Raw genomic sequence first — 22,412 nt, 5'->3', positions numbered from 1 at the left:
AGGAGAGGCAGTGGAAACAAAAATTCCAGAATTGTTTTCGTACCTGGCTCCGCCCTTGGCAAGTTTCCCTTCATAAGACCTACTGATGTTAGTGTTGCCAGGTATTCAATTTATATTATGTGTCAGCTTCCATTTTTTTCCCCTCACATTGCAGATTTTATAAAGAGTAACACTCATTAATCCCATTGATGAGTTAGTCTTTTCTACTCAAAAGTACTAGCAGAACATCAAACTTCCTAAATGAAAGTTCTAGATTACTACACAAACAATTACCAAACCATGTCTATATAATAATATTTTGGATAAATTGCAAAATTTTACATGAATTATTTAGCTATTTCCAAATATCCAGATGTTTGACACTGAGTTACCAATCATTTAAGTGGATAAGTAATTTTTAAAAATTTTATACTGGATAACTAGATATGTTTCAATCTATTTTAGATACCTGGTTTCAACTAAAATCATGAAAAATGACTGATTATTCTGAAGAGTAGTTATTATTAAACCTGCAATGATAAAAATCAGATAGAAATTGATACGCTTAAGTACATGAAGGCTGGGATATTGCTACTGTCACTTGCAAGAGTTCTCAAAAACTGTGCCACGTTATATTACAACAAAATATTTCCTTAGTGTCTTACAGGAAAACTGTAGTGTACAGGCAAGGAGAATATTGATGTGAAAGTAAAGGGGTGGATGGGGTTTTTCTAATCCACTATCAGAATTGAAACAGAGTAACAGTATTTATCTGAAAGGGTCACAAATAGAAAGGAGCTAACAGATTCTGGGTGAAGAGGAGTGCCCCAATTTAAAATCTGAGTGAAATTTTCAGTGGCTCCCATTTTTCTACAAGGATGTGGCTGATGTGAAAGCAGCAGATTTTAACAGTGACAGGTTAACAGACTCTATGGAGCGCTCATTAAATTGTTAAGACCCAGAAGCAGCCAGGGTATCTCTGGGATCTCAGCTAACCTGCAGTAGACAGAACAGCTAAAGTATGATGAGAAAAGACACACAGAGGGAAGTGGGGTTCCCGGACAGAGGTGTAAGCCCAATGCCAGTTCCCCTGCTCTGCTGTAAAGTGGGAAGAGCAATGGGCTCAGAGCCAGAGCGACGGTGCTCCTGTGCTGCTTCTGCTGTTCATTACACTCGCCACCCGGACACTTGACCTCTCTGGAAACCTTCTCTTTTTCAAAATCAGAGCTTTGTCCTGAATGATAGCTTGGATCTCTTCCATTTCCGTAATTCTACTTTTCTGAAGAAGTACACTGATGAGGTGGGGTGAGTGCAGACTGATGACGTCAGAGCACCAGTGACGGAACAGAAGAGCAGGAGACTGTACGTGTACGAGTTCTGTCAACTGTAACAAAATATAAGGATTTTGTAGAAACTCAACTTGAGGACAACTTCTCATCTTAAAGCAGGAGGGGAAAAATCTCACTTTCCATTTAAAGGAATAATTGCAGGGTCTTAGCTACAGAAACGGTTCAAAGTCATTGTTAACAGGGAATATCAGTCTTAGTCTTGGGTTTGGTTATAAATTTTATGCCCAGCAAAAGTGATTGCTATCAGATTCTTAGCAGTTTGAATGCGTCAAGTAACTTTTAGTCTTATTTTTCATCTTTTTCTCTCATTTACCTTAGGGTCTGGTGACATAACAATACTTTTCAATCTCAGAGCTTCTACTCATGATGTTCCTTTTTTTCCCTGGAAGTCTTTCATCCCTTTATTCACTTAGTAAAGTCTATTTATCCTCCAAGGTTCAACTAAGTTGTGCCCCCGACACCATCAGAATTAACTGTTTCTTCCTTATTCTCACAGAATTCACTTAATCTTCAATCGTAGCATTTATTAAAGTCTGTTTTGTATCATAATTTGCTGTGAAGGAATTCCTCTCCATGACACTGTGACTGTCTGAAGGGCAGGGAGTCTAACATCTCAAATCTCCAACAGAGCCCAGTACCATAGAAAGAACTAAAAATTTGCATACTCTTAGAAGTAGAACTTGTCTTTATAGTTCCTTTTCCATTTAGTTAAAAAGTTCCCTTCCACTTTCAGCTACAAGATGAATAAGTTCTGGGGATCTAAGGTACAGCATGGTGATTTATGGTTAAAAATACTGTATTATATACAGTAACTTGAAAGTTGCTAAGAGAGTAGATCTTAAACCTTCTCATCACAAAAAAGAAATGGTAATTACGTGACGTGATGGAGGCGTTAGCTAATGCTAGGGTAGTGATCATTTTGGAATTATAAATATATCAAATTAACACATTGCACACCTTATATTTACAAATGTTATACGCCAATTATATTTCAATAAAGCTGATAAAAAATAAAGTGTTAATGGTACCAAAAAAAAAGTTAATTTCTCTTTGTACATAAAGGGAGCACATGGGGGCCAGCCCCGTGGCACAGTGGTTAAGTGCACACGTTCCGCTTTGGCAGCCTAGGGTTTGCCAGTTCTGATCCCAGGTGCGGACAAGGCACTGCTTGGCAAGCCATGCTGTGGCAGGTGTCCCACATATGAAGTAGAGGAAGATGGGCATGGATGTTAGCTCAGGGCCACTCTTCCTTAGCAAAAAGAGGAGCTCAGGGTTAATCTTCCTCAAAAAAAAAAAAAAGGACCATATGATTGCAGTGTAAAGTATAAAATAGAGTGTAAAGAATATACTCAGTGTTCTTAGTCAGTATCAGAATAAACAGCATATATGATACATTTCAACTCCAGAGAGAAGAAAAACTCCCCAAATCAGCAAGCTATAGATAAAACCAGCCATCATCAATCTAAATAATCCTTGAGATGGAACAACTGGAATGCTTCCAAATGGGATAAAAAAATATTGGCAAGGTCTTTGGGGAAATAAATACCAAGAAATACATAGTTTTTGCCAAGACCTCATCTGTAATGTTACTGAAAATAAAGGAAAATTTGAGTCCTTCATTGCTATAGTATCGATCCATTTTCGGGTCTCAGTAGGGATGCACGGTGGGGGTCACCATAACAGCTCGGAGTCTCAAAATCACCCTTATAATAGTTTGAAAAAAATTGTTTTGATACCATGCCCAGCTTCATGGTAACTGACAGTCTGCTACAAACTGGCCAGAGTCTCAGGAATCTTAGTCAAAACATGGTGAAAACATAAAGGAAAAGATGACCATCTTACTCTGTTTTTCATTGTACTATGTACAGATAGATGTGCTTTATTCTAAACCTTTGCCTGCTGAATGCTATGGAAAGGCTTCTTCATGTAGCAAACTTGACTACCTCAAATTTCAGCTCCTTGTCTCTTTTTTTTTTTTATTGTGGTAAAAAAAACACATCACATAAAATTTATCATCGTACCATTTTTAAGTGTGGAGTTCAGTAGTGTTAAGTATATTCACATTATTGTGAAACAGATTTCCAAAAATTTTTCAACTTGCAAACTGAAACTCTATAGCTATTAAACAACTCACCTTTTCCTGTTCCCCCCCAGCCCTTCGCAAGCAATAGTCGACTTTCTGTTTCTATGAACTTGACTACTTTCGATACCTCAAATAAGTGTAATCAGGCAACATTTGTCTCTTTGTGGGCTTATTTCACTTAGCGTAATGTCTTCCAGGTTCATCCATGCTGTTGCAAACGACAGGACAGCCTTCCTCTTTAAGGCTGAATAATATCCCTTGTATGTGTATACCATATTTTGTTTATCCATTCATCCATCAATGGCCATCTGGGTCCCTTCCTCCTCTTGGCTACTGTTCCTTGCCCCTTTTTCAGGGAAGCGTTAAACAGCAACCAAGTCTTTAAATAGCAGGACAAGAAAAAATCGAGTAAGAATAATGCAAAAACTCTGAAGTCAGCCTTTGCCCAAGCAAAATGAGCCAAAACATTGGGAAATGACATAAACATTTAGTGAAGCTGTTTAGTTCTGAAAAAATAAAATAAAAAGTAGACTACCCGAATTTAGTTGGTCTGCCTACAGCTAAGCCAAAGTGGGTCTTGAGTGACTCCAAAATAAGACGATGTAATTTGGAAACACATAACACATTATGAGGTACTATACATGTCTGTATTCTTCAGCCAGAGGGCATTTTGCCAACTTTCAGAAAAGCTAAATACTTTATCAGCAGCCAAAATAAAAATGGATTCACGACCATAAACTTACTCCCTTTATCTTTTTCTTTAGGGCAGCCCAGAGGAACACAGGAGAATGCTATTGTCCAAGCATTAGTATACTTTTCTAAGCACTAACCTGTCAGCTACCCATTCATAAATCCAGCCATTTCTCAGAGGCTAGGCAAGTCACTGACATTTCTAAGATCAATAAATCAGATTCTTGCCCTAAAAAAGTTTACAAGTAGGATGAGAAGGAAGAGTCAGGAAGAAGACAAATGTTAACAGGCTTAAACAACCATATAAAGATGATAGGGATACAAACTAGAAGTATGTTCAAAATGCTATGACAATTCCAAGAACAGTAGTTGTTACTGATTATTCCCACCACCACCGTTTTCCTCTTTTCTGGCTCTTGCTTCTTGATTCTAACCCCATCAGGATATCACTGTCAGGTCAAATTAGTGCAAATTAAAGAAACTCCACCCTACTTCTTTAATGTCTCTCCCAGATTTGTGACTTTCACAAAGATATTCCTAAGATTAGATGCTACTTAGTCTTTCTATTTCCTCTTAGTTTTGGTTGCAGCACAGCACCAGGTAAAAGACCTCTCTTAACTGCAAAGTAAGTCCAGAGCACCAATATAATTTATGGTATAACACAGGCACTCCCCCAATGAGGAAACTGTTGCACTCCAAAAACTCACTGTAAGTCAGTCACCCAGAACACAGAACATTTTTACCTCTAGGGAAAAAAAGGAAGCACAGTGTTTAGGTTCTTATGCTACCCCCCAGAAGTCAATTTAACACATAAATTAGTAGATTTACATTACTCACAACAAAAATAAGACTAAGAGTGACAGTTGCATATTATATTGTGTTAAAATATATTTTTGTGAATTTGTTCATGAATCTGAAAAAAGCTAACAAAAAGAAGAAATAGTAGAAGACAGAGAAACAGAACATTCACTGAGCACATACTGTGTGTTGGACACTATGCTAAACATTGTGAATTCATGATCTGATTTAATCACCACAACAATCCTAGCAGCAAGGTACTGTTATAGTCTCCGTTAAAGATAAAGCAACATCATGCAAAGTGAAAAAAACAGAGACAAGAGACCACATACCACATGATTCCTTTTATACGAAGGTTAAGAAAAGGAAAATTTATAGAGACAGAAAGTAGATTAGTGGCTACCTGGAGATTGGCTTAGCTGTAAAGATGGCATGAGGGGTCTTATTGGAGGAGTAAAAATGTTCCAAAATTGATTTGGTGATGGTTATACCACTCAGTAGAGTTACTAAAAATCACTGAATTGTACGTTTAAAATGGGAGAATTTTATGATATGTAAAAGTATACCTCAATAAAAATGTTATTAAAAAAAAAGATGAAGAAACACAAGCTCAGCGTTTAAGGAATTTACCCATGATCCCTACACTAGTTTCCTATTGCTGCTGTAACAAATTACCACCAACTTGGTGGTTTAAAATACCACAAATTTATTCTCTTACAGTTCTGGAGGCCAGAAGTCCAAAAATGGGTCTCACTGGGCTGACGTCAAGGTGTCGGCGGGGTTGCCTTCCCTTCTGGGGAGAATCTGTTTCCTTGCCTGTGTAGCTTCTAGAGGCTGCCTGCATTCCACGGCTCAGGGCCTCTTCTTGCATTACCCTGACGTCTCCATCCATCGTCACATCTCCTTCTCTGACACTCCTGCTCCCTCTCACGAGGACCCTTGTGGTTACACTGGGCCCACTAGATACTCCAGGCTAGCCTGCCCACCTCAAGACCTTTTTCTTAATCACATGTGCAAAGGCCATATCACTACAGAAAGTAACATTCACAGGTTCCAGAGGTTGGGATATGGACATCTTGGGGGGGCCCATTATTCTGTCTACTGCAGTCACTTCTCTGGGCAGGTTTAAAACCAAATCCACACCCAGGCGGTCTGAGCACCTGCTTGCTCACACACTACATCCATACCCTCTGCTGTACACAGAAGCTGCTCAGCCCTCAGGAGGAAGGCACGAGGCAGCTCTGAACACGTCTTCTCAAAATACACTGGACACTCAGAAGGAAAGGATTCTGGGGTCTTAAAGACATCTCTCTCTCTCCAGAGTTCTAGGGGCAGCCATCTCAAATGCAAAGCAGTTGGAAGAGTTCACAAGCATGGAACTATCTATACTAAGACAAGTGTCATCTCCCACCGCAACGCTACAGGAAATCCTCTAGGAAACAAACTGTCAGTCATCGTCTCTGCCTCTCTTCTTGTTTTTGTTTGCTTAGTTTTTTTTTTCTTTTTTTTTATAAATTACACAATTTTCAACATCCCAAGGCCTATTTGATTTCTGAGTGAGAAAGGCAGTTTAATAATTTTTATCCTAGTTCTGAGTAATAGAAAAGTTGATGATTAAGTTCAATTATACAATGACAGAAAGAGAAAGACAGGGATAAAAGACAGCTTGCCCAAATAATCAGAACCAACCCCTTGGTTCTATTCCCTCAATATTATCTGCTTCAAAGAAAGAGAAAATACACAAAGAGCAAAACAGTAAACTGAATTTACTATTTCCTACAGCAGCAAAACCTCAGTTGAAGTTAAGATGACTAATTGGGCACTCTCACGGACAGAAGAGAAAAAAAGGAAGGAAACAGCAGGTAGGAAGGAATGGAGGTATCCCCCCAAATCCTTTTAAACTACAATCCACATGCAAGGCTTCTTTCTAAGAGTAGGCTTCATCTCTTGCAAAAGTGCTTCCTGAGAAAATTTACAGGATTATTGCTTAACAGATAGGGAACAACTTACATTTGCAAAGCGGAAGTGGTGTGCTAGTTGTAACAAAAGGAGCAGTTGCTAATTAGAAAAACACAAATTCTAGTGAGAGGAACATTCATGAAGAAACTTTAACAAAATTATATTTCTAATGGAGCTTGATGAACTGCCTCCTTAAGAAATACAAAAAGTACATCTGCACTAATCCTTAAAACTTCTTTCAGGAGGCCCCCCCTTACAGTTGGTATTCCAAAGTTCATTTTGAGTCAGTTTTAGAACTCAGAATATACTTTCTGATAAACACAGTGTTAAATGGTGATTTAATTCCAAGGTTAGCCTGGAACAAACAATATAACCCATTAAAGTTTTGAAATACTACAGTTGAAATGGAAAAAAACACCCCAAAAATATAGTTGCAGTGAAAGCTTTAAAATAACTCATTTAAAAAATAAAATAATTAGTCATGTTCTACCTAAAATTCACTTATTCATTTAACAAATAGTACCTACATTTGCCAACAGGGACATACCAAAACAAATTCCCAGCTTTGTGGAACTTACCTTTTAGTGGTGATGGGAGGAGGTGGAGAGAACACATAAATAAATAAATATACGATATATCAAATATCGAATGTATCTCATATATGGGTACTTGAAGGACAAATTCAATGGAAACATTTTGGATTCGGTCCATTTGAAGGGCTATAAAAATAACTTTTCATTTTAACGCAGTTTAATTCCACTTTGGAATTTATGGATTCTTTTTCTCTTATGTTTAGCAGATGCTTTATCAAGTCATGGAAGGTGGAGGAGAGGAGGAGGAGAGAGACACAAAGTGGAAGAGGAACCACAGGGAAAGGAGGTAACTAGATAAGAGTCAGAAGAGAGGAAGAAAGGATGAAAGAAATTAAGGAAGATTCTGAACAAGCATCTGTATGCCGAAAGACTTTATACCGGGGAAGAAACCAATTCCTGGCCTGTGAAAACAGAAGGCTAAGAGAAAGAATTCAGCACTTGTACCACTATCCAGAGGGGAAAGAAAGGAGGTGGGAAAAACACTGGAAATCAGAGTGTCCAAGATCAGGGAGCTGAACCGCAATCTGAGTAAGGAGCAGGCTGCTGGAGGGAGGCTTAGGGAGTGGGAGCAAGGGATCCTTGGGCGTCCCACCAAGGAGCTGCTGTGTGTGTGTACACACATATGTACGTATGTCTATAGACGTGTCAACCATGAAACAGTCACCTAAGAAACTGTAGATTTTAATGTTAGGACAACTAGAAGCCAGTGAAATATTTATGGGATGTGCACCCTTCACTCGGAGTAACCATCAACCTCTCTGGCCACTGAAACGTGAATGGATAATAGCCCCAAATTGAAAACAATGTAAATGTTCATTAAGAGGGAATTAAGTAAATTATAAAACATAAAGGAATACTATAATGACTATTACAACAGTGGTGTACAGATTAATGTTTGCTGACATAGAAAGGTGTTTATGGGACATTATTTAAATGATAAAGTTAGTAATAGAATAGCAAGTATGAATATTTCTTTTATGTCAAAATACATTTCCATTTCCATACAGAGGTTTCTAAAAAAATGTTCAGAAGAGTGTGAGTAACAACAGGTCACTGGGTAATTTTTACTTTTTCTTTTTGCCCTTTTTGGTATTATTTTAGTCACAAGGAACAAGTACCACTTTAACGAAACTAATCATGTTACTGAAAAAATTTCAAAGTGATGAGAATATAAGCTTTGTGAAGCTTAACAATCTGATAACATTATCATTACCTCACCCAGACCAAACAAACAACTTTTAATAAGATGTTCCCTTGTTCTACAGCAAGAGTTGGCGACCCAGAGCGATTACTAATACTCTAACAGTTTCATTTGAAATGCTTTCAGTAAGGATGAGATAATAACTTCACCTCAGTGTTACCTCTAGCAAGACAATTTTCATTAGTAAAAAGGCATTACTAAACATCAAACTATATACTTTACATAAATAATTTTTATGAAAAAGTAAACAAAAATAAACTATGTGAATGATAAGAAAGCCTCCTCTACCTGTGAGTAATAAGTGGCATCTCCAGAGGTGACTTTTGGAGGATATTGGACCTGTACGCTCTTAGATCAGCTCAATTAAAATCAGTTCCCTGGTAGTACTGAAAACTAATTTTATACCAAAATTTCATTAAACAGTATATTTGACCTTAAAAAAATATGCCTGTATGGAATAAGTAATGCTGATGGGTGAGTATAATCTTTCTACCTCTATAGAATGGTTACAAATTTCCCTAGAATAACAATAAGATCGGGTCTCCTTTCAAAAGTTCTTTTTAGAAAAAACTCTGTTTCACAGCTCCTTGTTTATATGTTTGAGGGACCAGTCTGTTAACTGGTGCTAAAACTCATGAATAACATCATAGGACACCTTATCATTTGCAATAAACTATACTGACACTGAGGGTACTTCCAGCGTGCAGACATTCACATTTACTTAACAGGTACACGCGGTAAATGAGTCACCTGATGGGCGAGCCGATGAAGAAATGAATGCTTAGTGTAAACTGTCTGGTGTACAGAATGCTCCTCAGGCAGGTCCCATTGAACAATAGCACCCATAAAAAAGTGAAGCTATAAACAACTTCCCACGTGCCAGGGAACTCAGTAAGTTTGACTTCCATTCAATACAAACAAAAACTTCCTGAACAGTCAACAAGTAATTAAAGTAGCTACAATCTGCCTACCTAGGTTGGGCAACAGGAGTGGATTTGCATATCTTTCATATGACTGAGAACAACCAGAACAGTTAATTTAATGAACATATAAACAGTTCGACCAACAAGTATTTACCAAGCACTTACTGTTTTCTTTGCTGGTGGGAAGTGCTTCAGACAATACCAAGGGCCGGATAGCCCCTGCCCTAAAGGAGCTTACAGCATGGGGTGAAGGGTAAGAAAATCATATAAATATCATCATTAACACAATATTGCCATAAGAAAGGTACAAACTAGTGCAAGATAGGTCATGAGAGTTAGTTATTGGGTATTTTTTTGGGGGGTAGGGTGTCTGTTTTGGGGTTAAAAATTATTATTATTAGGAAAGGCCTCCTAAGGGAGGTGATATTTGATATAGGACTTAAAGATTGGGTAACATAGTTATTACAACTACATTCTTCTAGAAGGTCTTTTACAGAGAGCGTGAACTAGTAGGCATAGTGAATCACAAAACTAACATACATTCTATTCTTTCAAGTATTTAACAAGATATCCAAAGGTGTATTTGCATGCTGGTATTACTTTTCTCACTGTCTCTTCTGACACAATGGGAAAACAATCACAGACAACTCTGTATCTTTCACATCTTCTTTCCTTTTATAACTGAACAGGCCATATGAAAAGTACTTTATTTTGCCTTATATAACAAATGCTAGTCTGAGCAGTTATAGCATTCCTGTTCTATGCGATGAGCATTAGGCCTTCCTAACAGCCAGTGGGACAAACAGTGCCTTTCACTGGGGGAGAAACAGAGAGAGGAAAATCACCTGCTGATGAGTCATGGACTACAAGGTGATGGGAAGTAGACTCTGGGTTTGCTCCCTGGGTACACAATGCTTCTATAACCCCAGAATGTTCCTCTATCAAAGAGAGTAAATTCCTCTCTCAATTAAACGAAATGTTCCTCTCTACGTTATGCGGGTCAGACATTGGGGCAGAGTGCAAAGTAAAAGCAATTCACTCAGATCATTAGGAAGGAAGAAAAAATGTTCAAATTTTGTGGCTACCTGAAACACAGAAAAGGGAGCTGAATATAGGCGAAACTATTTTACGTAAAAGACTTTAAAAAATTGTGTTAAAAAACCTCAGAACATAAAATTTACCATCTTAACCATTTTTAAGTGTAGTGTTCAATATTGTTAAGTATATTTACATTGTTGTCAAGTTGTTCTCCAGAACATTTTCATCTTACAAAACATAAATTCTACAGCCATTAAACAACAACTTTCCTTTACTCTCACCTCCCAACCACACATTCTACCTTTTGTTTCTATGAATTTGTTTCTACGAATTTGAAGAGATACCTCATATAAATGGAATCAGACAGTATTTGTCTTTTTTGTGAATAGCTTATTTCACTTAGCATAATGTTCTCCAGGTTCATTCATGTTGTAGCTTTTAAAGCTGAATAATATTCCCTGTACGTATATAATACATTTTGTTTATTCATCCATGGAAGGACACGTGGGCTGTTTCTACCTCTAGGCTACTGTGCATAATGCTATAAATGTGAGTGTGCAAACGTTTGAGACCCTGCTTTGGATAATCAATTCCTTTGGATAAATACCCAGAAGTGGGATTGCTGGATCATATAGTAGTCCTATTTTTACTTTTTTGAGGAACAGTTTGAAGACTTTTCATATACTTTGACTACTAACATGGTTTCCAAACTGAATTCCTATTTATTAAATTGTAATTAAATAGATTATTAGTATAGTACAGATTAATTCTGGGTAATTGCTTTTCCCAAAATAATTAAACATTAGACTCTCGTTGGCTATGTCCCACCTTCCTTTTCCTAGAGTATAAGAAACAAAATTTAACCCTCATATTCGTTCATTCAACAAGTACACATTGAGGGCTTACTACGTGTTGGACATCGTGTGCTAGGCTAAGCGTTGGCGCCAAAACAAAACAAAGCAAAAGTGGAGTTTTCACCTGTCTCCTCTCCCTCTGGGCTTTTACTGCTACAGTCAAGAAATTACAGCATTAAAGGGACCGTGGTTAATCTTTCTGCCTAGAGGCTGGGCTATAGCTAAATATGGCCCACAGAAAATTATTTTTTCATCTCATTTATTATCTACTTTATTAATTCTGAGATGTAAGTTAAATGAAAGTTGAATCCCTGATATTCCACTACAATATTCATTATTTAGCCCATCCTGTTATTCTACATTAAAAGGAATCACATTAGTGCTTCTTCCAATGAACGACAACAAAAAATTCTTATAAAGTTAATCAGAAATGTTATATTGAATTAAGCACCACTGGCATAGCTCAAATATATGCAAAATCAAACACTCCAGTCACTAAAGTAGAATCTAAACATGTAACCTGGTAGAAAATTAGCATCCTTTCTCTTTAGTATTCCCTAACTCAATGCCTTGTTTTTCACTCCAGGGCCCTTGTTATGTTTCGTAATTAGAGTGTAGAAGTCAACAAGCCTGTAACCAAGTTCCAGTGTTGGCTCTTTATGTTACTAGTTGCATGACATTGCGTATAAATTACTTAACCTATGTGTGTCTATTGCTTCATTTGTAAATCTGGGATAACATTACCTAATTTATAGGGTTGTTGTTAGGATTAAATGAGTTAACATATGTAATTTGTTTAGAAAAGTGCCTGACACCTAATAAACACTAAGTGTTAGGTGTGATTATTATTGCTGTTATTTATTTATATAGTGTTCTTGTCTGTCTCTTTCCACAAAAGCATAAGTTCATTAAGGGCTGGGAGCACGTCTCTCTGGTGCATCCACTGTATATCTGGTGCATAGTATGGTGCCGGAGGCACAGGACGTGCTCAATAAAAAGGTCAGTGAATGAACAATCCCATTCCCTTCCAAAATTGTACTCTTATGTGATTTTTTTTTAAATGGGAGCTTCCCCAATACCACCAGTATTTCATATGTGATCATCTCAAGTTTAGACACAATACACCAAATTCTTCTATTAGAGTTTTCATTAGTAAGTCCCATCTTCAACATTTTAACTATCCTAGAGGGTCAGCTACAAATATTGTCAGGGTCTTCATATTTATCTTAATTCATAGTGCAAGCCCACTGCAGATGATGCGTAAGCGGTGTGTCTTATCTTTGCTCATCACAGGAATGAGAGGTATTTCCATCTGACTTACAACATAGCAAAGAACAACAGGAAGAAAATTCAATGGGACAGGCATTATACTATCATAATTTTAGGGGAAAAGAAAATAAACCAAACTCTGATCAACAACCAGTTATTCCCACTGTGGGCAAGGGGTGGGTAGCGAGGGGAGGGGAGGGAAGGGAAATCCTTTTGGAGATCGTAAATCAGTTGATACTTAGTTGTTATCAGGAGTTTTATGCATGTTTTTTCCAGTATCATGTCCCTAAACAGGGCCTAGCGCTGCCACAGGGAGGGGACTGGCTGAGTGACAGAGGCCATGGTGGTGTGTGTATTTACTCTTCACAATTACAGTCCACTGCATACTTACTTTTCCTGTTTATTCCTTTCCACAGGAGACCTGCCATAACGCCCATGCTTATTGACTAAAGGTGTGTTGACTCAAGGTGGGAGGCTGGCTGGGTCCAACGGCCAAGAAGGGCAGGTAATAAGGACTATTTGCATTTTCTCTGATACAAAGCACCAGCATCAGGGCCCCAAATACCCCAGTTATTAAAATTTCACTCAACTCTTGGCCACATCACCCACTTGCAAACAAAGGTCATCATCTGGTTAAGAAATTCTCTTTCTCTGCTTGGCTCATACAGAACACAGCTCTCTAAAGTTTCAACTTTGTACCACTTATGTTCTCAACAATTGAGGGAGCGAGGGGCAGGCAATCATTGTTTCCCAAAAGAGCAAGTATAAAAATACTGGGATGGGTAGCAACGTAAAATTGAGTCTTTGAAAAAGAGCTTTCAAACGTCCTCTTGGCTCTGACCTAGACTCGAGTTTTGATAAAATGGGGATACAGTAATTACTTACTCCACAATGAAGCATTTTGAGTTTAGAACACTTGGCAGTTATTTTCAATCTTTTTTTCTGTCCTACAGGCACGAGAGGATATACACTGTTCTTTCTTAATAGCAAGGGAATCACTGACTTAACTTCCAAAAGTATTTTGAAGGTTTTATTCCTGTGACCCCTTTTCTCCCATTTTTTTTTTCATATTTCTTACTTCATATTCCTGAACTTTTCACCTTATCCAGCATAATGGGTATTTAAACTCCAGGACCTAAGTGTTAAATAATTGCCTTATTTTTTTCCCAAGAATCAAGTGGCATTTATTTTAGCTCTGCATCCTCAAACTATTATTTATTCATTCAACAGAAATCCCTATAACATTGTTAGGGACTTTTGGGTCACATAAAGCAGTACAACCAGCCTCTTCCATCAAAGGAGCACACAATTTAACTAAGAGTATATGCATATTTGTGAGGAAATTAAATGTCATCAATATAAAAGATGTTCCAAGGAGGTCATCTAATTACGTTACTAGTGACAGTAGTAACTAACATTAAAGATACATCCTTTCCACTTTAGCCCATTAGATTTTATCCTTATGACAAGTCTTTGCTGTAATTTTCATAATTTCTATGTTAAATATAGGAGAGATGGTGGATCAGAAAAGTTAAATGACTTAGCGGTGTGGCATAGTTTTTAAGTGGCAAAGATGCGACTCCAGCCCAGGCCTTAATTCCAGCCCCTAGACTGCTTTCTAAAACGGGATTGAGAGCTCATGGGTAGGAGCAGCCAGGAGAAGCTTCCTGGAGGATGCTGGGAAACAGCCTGGCTTGCAGATAAGCTCACAGGAAGGTTCAGGCAGAAGGCAGGAATGGGAAAATAAGGGCACCCTTGATTGGAATAAAGGTGTGAACAATCCATGCAAGTGGGAACATAAAGGGACAGTTTACATTGAGTGGAGGTTCAAGGCAGGGACAGAAGGACAGAAAGTGGGGTGGAAGCCAAGCCTGTCTGGGGAAAGCCTTGCCTGCCAGAGTGAAATTTTTTCCTAGGCGGTATCAGGCTTTGAGTAGAGAAGTGATGGGACAAAGACTGCATTTCAGGTGGATTAATATTGGTGTTGGAGAAATGGTTGCAATACAACACGAGGAGCACTGGATGTGGAATCTAAGGCCCTGGGCCAGACTTCTGCTCAACCACTTACTAGTCTATGATGTGGGCAAGACATAGCCCTCCACTGCCACAGTTTCCTCATCAGAGCAGGGGGAGTAAAGTCTTTTTATGAGAATCAAATTAAATAGAAATGAAAGCACTTTAAAATTAGAATGTGCTACACAAATGCAAAGTACTATTTCATATATTACTATGGCTCATAGAGGGAAGAGTCACAAGGCAGAGACTTCAATTGGTAAGTTATTGTAATAATTTAGAGAAGAGGATGAGAGTCGGGAATAGGGTGATGGGAGGAAAACCTTAAAAGATTTAGAATTTGAAAGCCACTATAAAGGAATAGTCAACAGAAGCAGATACTGATTTTTATTATGAGGATTGTTGAGAAAGGAGGGTATCAATTCTGCCTGAACAAGAGCATGGCAGAAATAGGAGGGTTGACGGGAGGTGGGGAGGGTGGGTGAGGGGAACAAGTCAGATTTTTGGACAAGCAAAAATGACCACAAGGCACATGGCGGAACAAGGGAGAAAGGGCAGAGCCAGCAACAGGGATTTGGGGCCTGGACCTTCTTCTCTAGCCCACTTCACTCTCTCCCCCAGCGATCTCTTCCACCTGATTTCAAGTGCCCAAAACACTTTCAGATCTGCTCAGCACTCCACCTCCACCACTATCACTCCAGGTCACAGCATCCTCTCCCTGACCAGGACCACCCTCAATAGCCAGACTGTATGGTATCGCGCAAAACTCAAGCTAAACATTGCGTACCCGGCTTTGCACATCCAAGATTATCAGTACCTTCGCTTAACTTAATCTAACCTGCCATGTCTCAAGGTGCACATGAACTCTCCTAATAAGCAAAGCACTAGTGCTGCCTTTCATTTCTTTGGACAAAGCTGTTCCTATAGAAAGAGAACTAGGATATGTACCCACAGCATCAAGAAGGTGAAGTCAGGGAAGAGATGAAGATGAACTACTATTTAACCGGGTCACCTTGGTTTCTCTAAGATAATTATATTCGGATGAGGGCCATTTTATCCATTAGAGAGAACCTAGGGTTGCTGAGTTTTCATGAGACAATGAAAGTGTTTGAGATCTCAGGATTCCAAAATACAAAAAACACTCCCAAAACACTGCAAGGTTAAAATTGGTAAATATTTAAATGCCTAAAACATAAAATCATATCAATTATTCAATTACAGCTCAACAGAAATCAATTCTTAAATTATAATTAGTATGGGTTGTGGGTGAATTTTAACGTTTGATATAATGTGGTGTGGGGTTGCCAAAAAGCAAGCGAGTTTTAGACCTGGGAAAGTCTTTGGGAAGACGAAAACAAAGGTCTGGAAAAGCAATACATTGAAATAAATGCAAAGAATGTTTGTCATCTGTGTTTAAAAGTACATCTACAAGCAAGAATTATTAATTCCCCAGATTAATCCATCCTCGTGGAAATTACATTTTATACCAGAAATAAACAACATAATTACATCTAGGAAATAATAGTGCGTAAATTTTAACATGCCCCTGGACTTCTCTCTCTCTTCCAAGATGCAGACTCGTTTCCTACGTTAACAAATTTGCTGCTCTAACACTGTCACTGACCTGAAGCTCCATGATGGGTAAATTTACAACCCAACGAGGATCTGCTTTTCTAGAAAATCAATAAACTATAATAATATATAATATTAGTAGGTTCCAGGAACCATGCTAAGATTTACATATATTATATAAATATATATACTCATACACACATATATGTTCATATATTAACAACCACTATATAAGATAGCTAACATTAACAACCTTATTTCATAGATAAATAAATGAAAGGTTAAATAACCTGCCCCAAATTCTTCGAAAGTAAGGAGCCAAGTTTAAACTCTTAGAAAGTAATGGAGCAAATTTAAACCAAGATAGTCTGGCTATACTGTCTTTCTATATAAAATCATATAAAACCTGAATCATAAGTCTTATCACATCTTGATTTATCACAAAATTGTTCCCATGACCCTTCAAGGCAACTATCTAGGCTCATTAGGAGGGATAAATTTTTGCTTATTAGCAACATCAAGGAGAACAAAATACCACGTGACCAGTTTGCCTTTAAATACCCTATTAGTCTTTGATCATGAATGGGCTCTCTGTTATTTCTAGTTGCAACAGTTAAATCTTTAGAAAACAAAGTGATTTAACCCTCTACTTGAGTCCAATCTAACACAAAAATATTCCAACCACGTACATAGCAAACATCTTATTCAATCACAGATTCTATAGAACTCATAAAAAATTAAATCCTCATTCATTTACATTCTGTTTTGGGAATCTAAACCAGAAAACAAAACTATCTTCATTTTTACCCCTTTTGTTCTCATGGAAAACTCAGAGGCAGTATGAAATATTTATCAAAGGCTGTATGTGATGGTAAAAAGTTGAGAATTTAAGCTTAAAAATGGTGTCAGCCACAATTTATATTAATACATCTTAAATGAGTACTAACTCTAAAAACAGAGGTTTCTTTTCTAATCCCAGAGGTAGAGTTATTTTTTCCTCATGTAACATAATCCTTCTCATAATATATTCTTAATGAGTGTTATTCAGAAGACTGTTCTTTTAGAAACAGTAAAAAATTTCATTACGTGCCTGCGATTATTGATTTGAACGATCTCTACATCTCCGAATCCTGGATACTGTTCTCAGTCTCCTTCTCCATAGTTCACCCTTTCTTGAAATTCCACGCCCTTTGGCTTTGGTGATGCAACACCAGCTCATACTCCTCTGATCTGTCCAACTCTCTTTTCCAATCACTTGGTCGTGACATTCCTCAGGATGCCACTGTTCTTGGAGAGTTTGTCCATTTTTTCTTCAAGAAGTAAATTAGAACGAATGACTGCTGAACTCCAGCTCTGCCCCATGGTTTCCCTCTAATCTAATTACAGTTGCCTATCTTGAGATCCCCGAGGGACAGCTCTTGGGAAGTAGCAGAAGAGATGAGGCTACACAAGAAATTATGGACCAAATCATTTAAGGCTTTGAAGGTCATGATAGAGAAAAGAAATATCCTTGAGTGGAGGTCTTAGAAGCAAGAGAGAAAGATATGATCTGACATGTTTTAAATAGGGAATTTTAGTAACAGTGTGGATTTAGATTGAAGCAACAGCAAAAAGGAACACCAGTTCAGAAGTTGTCAAGACCAGCCAGAGAAGAGATGAAGAGAACTTCAGGTACGCGGAATGCGTTAAAAAGGAGAGCACGGTCTGAGTCAGCTAAGTTTGAATGAAGCACAAGCCACTTCTCTGGCATCCACACTCATATTCACATGACCAGGATCTCTATTATCAACCCTATTGCAACATGTATCACAACTGTAATTCAGTGATTATTTAAGGAACCTCCCCTTTCCCCATAGTGTATGTGTCCCCTGAGGGCATGAACCATGTTGTGCGGCCAACATCTGGCACACTGCCTGCTGGCATATAAAATGTGTTCAAAAAATATCTGGCAAATTAATAAGCTTATCAAATAAATAACTAAAAATTATAGAAAACTAAAATCACATAATAAAATCTTAATGCTGAAAAGAAATTCATTTATCATCTGGTAGCAGGTAGAGCATTAGAAAAATTAAGTGACTTGCTGAAAGTCATAAAGCTGGTTAACAACAGAGGAAGCAGTAGAATTCTGCTCCTTTAAGACTGAGTCTCTATAGTAACCTCATGAGAGAAAATAACAGACAACACAAAATATGCAGAGGGCAGAGACGGGGGTGTTAGATAATAATTCTGGAGATTATTATGTAAGTGTACACACACACTCCCACCTAGAATGTTGAGAATATAAATTTGCCACTGGATTTTGTTAACAGCTAAGAAAAATGCGTCAATATATATATTTTTACTTTTTTATATACGCCTAAATTTGCCGCTTGTCATCACTGGATGATTACGCAGAGTTAAAAGGTTGATGGCTATTTTCAAGATTATGTTTGAATGAGACATATGGCAATAGTTTTCAGTTTGAAGTCTTATAGACACCAACCACACTCCATGAGTAAATCGATTTTGCTTTCACTTGAATTTCTTTTAGAGGCATGAAAAATTAGAAAAGCAGAATTATTAGAATCTGCATTTGCTTCACCCCCACCCCAAAGAGAAAGAGTATTCATTCAAAATGCTGTCTTCGATTTTTCAGAGTTGTACTTAAACAATGACTACACACGTGGGCCACAACCAGGCAAGTGCTACAGTGAAGGTCAACCCTACAAATAACCCATGGCTGGTGAGATAAAGTATGGTGCAGTAAATAACAACATCTACAGTATTACCCTGAGAAAATATATGATCTAGTGGAAAACACAGCAGACCAGGAATCAAAAGACATCCTATTCTTAGTCGTCCTACATACTAGTTATGTAACTTGATAACCCACCCGCCAGGCACCCCATGGAGCCTCACATGAGCCTTCGTAAAGTAACATCATCTGGCCTGCTCTCTTCCTACGATTGACATAACGAATAAACAAGCTCATGAATGTAGAAGTCCTCTGAAAGCATGTTTGAAGGGAAACATGCAATTTCATTCTTTAAAGTAGTATTTAGCTGAGTAGTGTTGATGTCTTCTGGCTGGGCATTTCTCTTTAATAAATAACTGACTGGCTTTAAAAGACCATGAGTTTACATGGGACCATAGATTTCTCCAGATGATCATTAACTGCCAGGAGATGTGATTGCTTAATCACTGCACTCTCAGAGATTGAAGAACTCCAGGGATCATTTTTAAAAGGATAAGAAATCTTTGACTCTGGCTCCAGTCAGCAATGTTCAACCACTAAGCCCTGCTATTCTCAAGAGAGGTATATTCCAGAGGACAGTTCACACATTTTGAAAACATTACATCACACTGATGGGGAGAAAGACCTGCAAACCAGCTCCTTCATCCTTCCTCACATCAGCACTGACCTAAAACGCACTGACCAAGGATTACTAGGAAAAAAAATCACTGCTCATTGCAATATAACAAAGTCAACATTTCACATAAGAAAAAATGCCAATTACACTGTATATTTTTCAAAACTATTGTTTGCTAATCTCCTGTATTACAAACAAGCAATCAATTTGCTGAGCAACCAGTCGCTGATCTACTGCCATCTCTTGAGGGAGACCAAAGTCAAAAGCATCCTTTCTGATGATTTTTGTTTGAAAAACCAAGGCTTAAAGCATCATTATTACCACTAGCCAGAGTAACAAAGTTTACTCTACCCTTCACATAGACTATTGGGAGGAACGGCATACATGGCTCATATAAAATTATAAACCACCAGGACTCCTGGAAAAAACAAGCAGACATCTAATGGAGAATCTGTAGTATCCTCTTCAATATCTGTATTTCATTTCTTACGTGATTCAAACTCTCATTCTTAGCTGATAATAACAGGAACAACAGATGAGCCTACTATTGAATTATATGAAACTGCAATATTTGGTCATTTTGAACTAGAAAAATGGCAGTTTTATATGGTTCAACCTTATATCTCTGTCCACCTGATAATAAATCTAAGGGATGATAACGTAGAAATCTTTCTGCATCAATCTGGCTTTTTTCTCTCTAAAAAGCAAATGATTACTCTCTTGCCTACTTCAGAGTTTCAGTTGGAACAGACCAAAATAAATGCTATCAATTCTATTTTAGCTCCGTAATCCTAAAATCTGATCCTCTGTACACTTCAGTTTTTTAATCCATAAAAGTATGACTACCAACTATGCTTATGGATTCACCATGAGAAATAGATAATTCAAGAATATGCTTTTTGTATACATACAGAATTTAATATATACAAGTCTGTCATCTTCTGTATAAAAAGTCCTGACTCTCGGCAAATAAAAAATGATGTAAACTAAAGGATTTAAACGACATGGAAAACACTTACAATTTAATGTTTTGTAAAAAAGCAGGATTAAAAAGGTATACAGAATATAACATGGATAAAAATTTTTAAAAAGAATATAAACATGGGAAAAAAGCTGGAAGGAAATAGATAAAACATTTAAAGTTATTATTTCTAAGTAATAGGATTAGTGGATGATTTTAACCGTGCACTTTACAGTTTTACTTATTTTTTCAAGCTTCTACTAGCCCCAGAGAAGCAGATAGATCAGGGTAGTAGGACAGAGCCCAGAGAAGGCCAGAATATATTAAGAATTTGATATAATGATAAAAGTGACATTTTGAATCACTTGGCAAAGTATGAATTACTCTCTAGATGCTGTTTGGTTAGCACGCTAATTATTTTGGTGAAAAATTAAATCTTTAAATTATACTTTATTCCAAAGTAAATTTCACTAGAATTCGGTATCTAAAAAAACTGTATATATGCTAAGACGAAATATAACATTTAATAACTTTTAGACTCCTATATCATACCTTTCCTAAAATAATGTCCACATATATTCAAAATTTAAATATTAAACTGCAAAAATATTGAGACAATATAAATAAATACTCTCATAATCTTGAGGCAGAAGGCCTTTTAAGGATGATATCAAACCGAAACAACACAAATTGATATATAGGATTAATGACATCTTTAAACTTCTTTATGGCAAAAAGAATTATGAGGTTCAATTTCAAATTATAAACTGTGAGAAATATTTCCAACATATAACAGATTAATAGTTGTACTACAAAAGGAACTTTTACAAATCAATTTAAAAAAAGAGCATTAGCTTAGAAAAACTGAAAAAGAAAACAAAAGAAAAACTATATGTGGAAAAAAACTCTTTTAGATATGTTAAACCTACACTAATAAGTAAAAATTTACAAGAACTAACATTCACTTATTATATTGGCAAATATGAAAAAGAATGATAACATCAGTATTGGAGAAGGTGTGGAGAAAGGGGACACAGTCATAGATCGCTGTCCACAGCATGAACTGGGACAACCTTTCGATGAAGATAAAATTTGATGATATGAATATTCTTTGACAAGGCAAGTCTACTTCTAAAAGTATATCCAAAGAAAACAATTAGCGAAGTGTGAAAAATGTATGTTCAAGAATAGGCCCTGCAGTGCTGTTTACAGGGGAAACAGTCAGATAGGGGTGATTAAGAGCTTGGAGCTCAGGAGCCAGGCTGTCTGGATTCAGAATCCTGAGGCTAACCTCTTGCTAGCCATGTGACCTTGAGCAATTCAACTTTCTGTGCTTCAGTTTCTTCTTGTATAAACTAGAGATAATAATAGGACCTGCCTCATAGGGCTTTAAGGATAAAATAAGCAAATAAACGAAAAGTACCTAGAACATTGCCAGGAACTTAGTAAGCACTCAATAAATATTACCTATTACTATTATTGCCAAGAAAAAAAATTGTGAAACACCATTTATAGGGATGGCTTAAATCAAAGGATATTGATCAAAAGATCAGAATGCTATGCCGTCATCAGAAATAATGATGTAGAATTGCATTTACAAGTGTGGAAAAATGCCATAATAGATGACATTAAGTTTTTAAATAAAGATTATAAAGCAGTACTATGTTGTTAGCCCATCTTTAATCGAACACAAATATAAATATATATGTGAGCATGCAGAGAATATGGAAGTACATAAACCAAAGTGTGAACACTGACTGAATCTGGGTAGAAGTCT

At 37.2% G+C, this 22,412-nt stretch overlaps 1 protein-coding gene across 10 annotated transcripts in view; it reads right to left on the bottom strand.

Moving 5' to 3' along the window:
• Nucleotides 1–22,412, bottom strand: part of FAM13A (family with sequence similarity 13 member A) — a 313,429-nt gene that overhangs the window by 205,361 nt on the left and 85,656 nt on the right. The window lies entirely within an intron of this gene.

This window comes from Equus asinus, chromosome 3 (assembly GCF_041296235.1).
Source record: "Equus asinus isolate D_3611 breed Donkey chromosome 3, EquAss-T2T_v2, whole genome shotgun sequence".
Lineage (NCBI taxonomy): Eukaryota > Metazoa > Chordata > Mammalia > Perissodactyla > Equidae > Equus > Equus asinus.
Note: the sequence above shows the minus strand (reverse complement) of the source record. Positions and strands in the feature narration are given on the sequence as shown.